The following is a 6,192-nucleotide window of genomic DNA, read 5'->3' as shown; positions in this document are numbered from 1 at the left end:
TTTATACAATTGATGTGTGTATGGATTGTGATAAGAGTTGTATGAGCACCTAATAAAATGATTTAAAAAAAAAAAGATGTTAGACCAAGGCTTATCCTAACTCTTGTCTCTGTTGGGGTTGATGGACCCAAGATTCTCAGGAAGACCACAGACTGGAGGATGCTGAAGCAAATGAATCCAAGGTAAGATCCAATATACATAAATTCTAAGTAAGCAGCCATCATTTTTTTGCCCTCTACAGCCCCCTTGACCCGCAAACCAGTTTGCTGCTAAGGCTTAATACCTTAAATCTCTAAGGATTTACATTTTGACAAGCGTTAACCCAATTACAGAGTCCCTTACATTTAAGTATCACCAATACTAAAAGGAGACAGATTGTGCATGTGTGTGTTTGAAACTTAGAGATTTTTTTCTTTTAAAAATATTTTTTTGAGTTTTTGGTGGAAGTTTAACAGCAAATTAGATTCCCATGTAACCATTTTTATGCTTATTGTTCAGTGACATTAATTGCATCAGCACTTTATTTCCATTCGGGTTATGCTGTTTCTATCATTCTTCCTTCTCTGTCCCTCACCTCCTGATTCCTACCATCTCTGCTTTAGGGTGGATGTTGACCGTGTGCCCACGGATACACCTATTATGTATGTTCACAGACATGGCATCTTTCCCAGTGTTCCTCCATGGCACCAGGGGGCCCTGGGGCGTGGAAGAGGAGAGTTCAAAAATGGCCAACTATAAGGCCGTCAACAGGCACCAGGTGAATCGGGAGGATGGAGCCGCAGTGATCAGGAGGCTGAATCGGTAGCACTTCCTCAGTTGTACTTTGAGTGCTTTCCAACCCGAGGGACTCTTCTTCTGGCACGATAATAGTGTTCTACTATTTTTAAGCTTTTCCGTGGCTGCCTTTTCGGAAGTGGACTGTCTCTTCCTTCTTTCTAGTCTGTTTTAATCTGGAAGCTCCACTAATACCTGTGTGCCAATGGTAAATCTGGTGGGATTTGAAATACCAGTGGCGTAGCTTCCAGAGTCACAGTAACACACAAGCCACCAACAAACTCACAGATAAGGGGTGGAAAGTAATTTATACATGAGATGAAATAATAAAATTGTACTAACAGCTAACATGCATCGAGGGCCAACCAAGTGCCAGGCACTCTGGATATTGCTTACCTGTATAAGTGTATCTCACACTGATAATTGCCCTAGGAAACAGACACTGATAACATTCACACTTTCCCGTGAGGAGCCAGGAAACAAAGGAGCTTGGATTGGCACCTAGGTGATCTGACTGCAGAGCAGTGAGCATCAATACCCTGCTTTGCTCGCTGCCCCTTTGAGCAACACTTCACCCACAGAACCCCCAGCCAGTTACTGTTGTTTGTTGTATTAGGTGCCAGAGATGGTGCTGACTCCTAGTGCCCGTGGGTAGAGTGGAAGAACATGTTGCCTGGTCCTGTGCCATCTTCATGTTGTTGCTATGTTTAAGCTCGCTGTTGCAGCTCCTGTGTCCATTCTTCTCACATGGGCCTCTCTCTCTTGTCTGACCCTCGACTTTTCCAACCAGGATGTCCTTCTCGGGGTTTGTTCTTGCCTGTTGATGTACCCAAAGCAAGGAACGTTTGCTAATGGGGAGAGTTGCAAAGAATCAAGCTGAGTTAGCATAGGTAAATAATAAGTTAAAAACATCAATTGATTCATTCTTTTGATGGCATTGATACATAGAGCACTCTATCATTACAGATATCCAAGGAGAGCCGTATAACTCTCTACCAGAATGGAGGTCCCATGAAATCTTGACGTGGCTGAAAGAAGGGTTGGTTGGACTACACTACCTCCACTTTGGATCTGACTCTAAAATTCACAAATTATCTGACAGAAAAGGACGGAACACGCAAATGGCATTCTTTCTAATTCTCTCTCTCCCCCTCTCTCTCCATCTCACTTAACCTCCAATATTGTCAAGCAGAAAGAATGCCCAGGATTTGAATGAATCACACTGCATTTTAAAAATAGACACTCAGTACATGGTAGATAAACCCTACACAGCCCACTCCCATCCCCTCTTTAAAAAATACAAATGGTGATGTGGAAAAGACTAGCTTGAGTCTGAAAATAAAGCATTATTTTTTCATTCGTTTCAGCAGGTTAAGCCCTCTCCTCACGTCGTATTTCTGGGAGAGTGGAGAAAAAGCTTCAGCAGCAGTCAAGGCTAGGAAAGTTTATTAGTTATTGATGAAGTCGACACTGTCTTCTAACATTAACTCCCTCTTTGTCTCTCCCCAAGAATGGTATGCTTTGCAAGCCAAGCATCCTTTTCTGGAATGTGACCTTGGCCATTCCTAGCAGCAGCAAAGAAAAATGCCATCCCTATGAGGTTACCATTTACTGGTGGGAAAGAGACCGAATGGCGCATGCCAAATCATTTGAGATGAAAACTCACACATGTCAAGTGCTAAGGAATCTTCTAATTCTGTGTGTGTCATGCCTCCCAAGAGTTTTACCTGAAGACGCATCTACCCTTCTGAAAGTTTGTGGTGTTAAACGCAGAGCCGCTCGTGTGTGGCTGGGTGACTTTTACATATCCTCTGAGGGGCTCCTGTGTTAGAGCCAAAACTGACCCTTTCCTTGGGCGAGTTCCAACCCAGGCTGTGGGTTTGCTTCCTGGTGAAGGATTTGAAGAGTGAAACGCACAGAGGAGTCTCTTCTGGCTGACTGGCCAGTGTGTTTTCAAAGGACTGCTCACTAGGACCGGCTTTCATCCAAACTTTGTTACTGAATCACTTTTGCCCTCAACTTTGGTCTTTTTCTTGTGTCTGAAACTGGGATTGGGATGGTTGTCCCCGGTACCTTCACAAAAGCACAATTTAGTGAATTAAGACTGCTTAGAGATGCGTGAGGAGCCTGTGGTTTGCAATCAGCTGCTAATCTAGAGGTTCCACCTACCTAACAGCCCCACGGAAGAAAGCTCTGGGTTGTTCTGCGGTCATGAAACGTATAGCTGAGAAAGCCCCTGGGAAGCAGTTCTACCCTGTAACACATGGGGTCGACTGGATTCAAAAGCAGCTCAATGGCAATGAGTATGAAGCTTTAGGGGGTTCGATTTCTCTCCTGCTCCAGTAGAAAAAAACACAAGGGGGCTTCAAAAAGGTCATGGAAGAATTTCATGATCTTTTCATTCCATTTTCCTGCAAACTCTCTGAACACCCCACCCCCACCCCCTCTCTAGACCAGCAGGTGCGGTAACCTAAGGGCAAGGGAGAGATCTTGCAGTGACTCAAAGAAGTAGTGGTAGAGCCACTGTGAATTTAGTCCTAATCAAGAGTTGCGATTATTGACACACACAAAGGCAAGACAGAAACCCGTCCTCTGCATCTAAGTCTCCTGGACCATGGAAACCAGACACCTAGGATCCAGGTTCAGATGACTAGGAGAAAGTAGATGTAGAGTCAAAGAAGAAGAAGAAGTCCATGTTTTTTGTTAGTATTTTTCTAAATGTATGCTCGTGGAAAGATTGAATGCATAAGAAAGAGCTAACAGCCTGCTGCTTGAACACTGGCCAATTTGTAAAACTAAACAATTAAATAGATCACCAAAAAGTTGAAATTTTAAGAAAGGTTGTTAGAGAAATGTGTCTCCTGCTTAAAGGGTAGACTCATAGCAACACTATCGGACAAGATAGAATGGCCCCCTTTGGGTTTCCAAGACGTATGAGTCAGAATTGACTTGAAGGCAGTGAGGTTAACTTTTATGGAGGTTTGGTAGTGCGGTGCGCTATGCATTGGGCTGCTAACGACAGACTGCTAACTACAGTCTGTAGTTCAAAACCACTGCTGCTCCACAGGAGAATGATGAGGCTTTCTACTCTTGTAAAGATTTGCACTCTCGGAAACCCACAAGGGCAGTTCTACCCTGTCCAATGGGGTCACTGTGAGTCTGAATTAACTAGATAGCAATGCTTTGTGATTAAGGAAAAACAGTTATGCAAATCTGTGTTAGAAACAAAAGAATAAAAGCAAACATTTCTGAGTACTTAACCTTGTGCCACTGAGGGATTTTGAAGGGCTTTACTTATATTAACACATTTATTCCTTCTGACGTAGGCAACATAATTATCTCCATTTCACAGAGGGATAAATTAAGGTAGAGTTGGCCACAAGCACCCCCTTCTTGCTCTTTGACACACCTCACTGTCAAGACAAGCTTCTGAGGTGTGCATCACGCATCCTACACATGGCTGATGAAAGCAAGACTCCGCAGAGTTCATGGGCTTATCAGGGTCATACATTTGACATACAATCCGAAATTAACCCTAGCCTGCTAACTTTGAATCACCTTTCTCCCACCTTGCTTTCAGGTAGCCACAACAACATGCTAGAAGGTTATGTTTAAAGTTTGGTTAAAATGAGATGCATCTGAATGTAGCTAACCCAGTGCCTTGATCCCACGCTCGTCGGAGCAGGTCAGCACATCTGGAATTGTATCCAGTCCTGGGCCCCACTGTAAGGGAGGCTTCAGGACAAGGGCATGGCTCTGGGCCAGGGGTCATGTCCCTTTGGAGCCCACTGTCACTCTCGCATTGTTTTCAAGTATCCAGGCACTATCAGGCCCTGAATTGTCCAGGCCAGTGTCCAGTGATTGTTAAGGATGACTTTAGCCATCCAAAGTAAATCCCACAGAGGCAGCCAGTTAAAATGGTATATTGACAAATCACCATCGGAGACTGTGCGTATTTTACTTTGTTTTTCTACCCGGGCAAAGTCTGACACCCTTTCTCTGGTTCTCTGACCCAATCTATTTGTGTTTCCGAGTTTTGTGCTACGAGACTAATAAAAAAAATAATAATAATTCTCAGAGCCTTGCCAAACTTTTTCCTTTATTAGAGCCGCTAGCTGACCACTGCACACCCTTGAGACGGTCCCTGTGACCGGGCGTTCACCTTGAGGTCAGAAGTGCATGGGAACGGCGACAGGGAAGCGAAAAGAGGGGCTCAGTATGAGGCCAGAGGGCAGCACTGGGGAGAGCAGCGACGGGTCTGCAGAGCAACGATCAGATCTTAGCTTCGTTCATTCAGCTCAGTTCAGATATTCTTCTGAATTTGGGACGATGTGGGAAGAATTCAGACAAGTACACATTTGGATGGATGATAGAAACCAAGATCAACTGGATGGGTCTCCTCACCACCATTTGTAGATGGGTCAGATTGGTGTAGTATTTGGAAATTACTTTTTTCCTCACGCACCTATTTTGTTTGTTTCTTGCACACACACACACACCATTGTTTCATGCTATTTTTTATTCATTTAGTGGTTCATCAGAGGCCTTTTGTTTGTTTAGCATGACAGTCTTTGTCATATCAAAAATTCCCACTGACATCAAATCTATTCTGGCTCCTTGTGGCCATGTAGGACAGAGACGATCGGCCCCATGGGATTTCCACATCTGTCCTCTTGACCATGAAAGATTGCCATGTCCTTTTGATGAGTTTGAACCACCAACCTTTTGGTCAGCAGCCTAGCACATTAACCACTGTGCCACTATGGGGACTCTTTGCCTTACTATAGAATCTCGGTGGTTCTCAACCTTCCTCAACCGCGACCCTTTAATATAGTTCCTCATGTGGTGGTGACCCCCCAACCATAAATTTATTTTTGTTGCTACTTCATCACTGTAATTTTGCTACTGTTATGAATTGGGCGACCCCTGTGAAAGGGTTGTTCAACTCCCAAGGGGGTCACGACCCACAGGTTGAGAAACACTGCTATAGATGCTCTTATTTGACTACAAACCAGGATAATTCCTGTAAAATTAAGAAGACCCTTGGTTACTGCCTTCTCTCTCTCAAACTTCTTTCTCCTGGGTTCCCCTTCTCCTAATGGCCTGTCTTAGTCTACCTGCTCGAGGTCTGGTCAAGCTCGGAGTGTTTGCCTGGCATACCCTCCAGTCCTCTCAGCTGCAAGCACAGCCTTTCCCAGAATGGAGGCTGTGACCTCTCAAGCCCACCAGGTGGAGGACAAATTCATGGTCCAGTAAATTGGGGAAATTCTGCTCACTTGGTATTTTTTCTCAGAAATCCATCCTGTTTGTTAAGAGAAAGAGAAACCTTGTATATTTTAATTAGCTCACTGTTTCCCAAAGGTAGGTGGCTACATCGGCTTTAAGGGATCAGGTATAAGGCATCATCAGAACAAAATA

The sequence above is a fragment of the Echinops telfairi genome, unplaced genomic scaffold (genome assembly GCF_000313985.2).
Source record: "Echinops telfairi isolate 266 unplaced genomic scaffold, ASM31398v2 ScPeMD7_7469;HRSCAF=8507_1, whole genome shotgun sequence".
In the NCBI taxonomy this organism is placed as follows: domain Eukaryota; kingdom Metazoa; phylum Chordata; class Mammalia; order Afrosoricida; family Tenrecidae; genus Echinops; species Echinops telfairi.
This window is presented reverse-complemented; position numbering follows the sequence as displayed.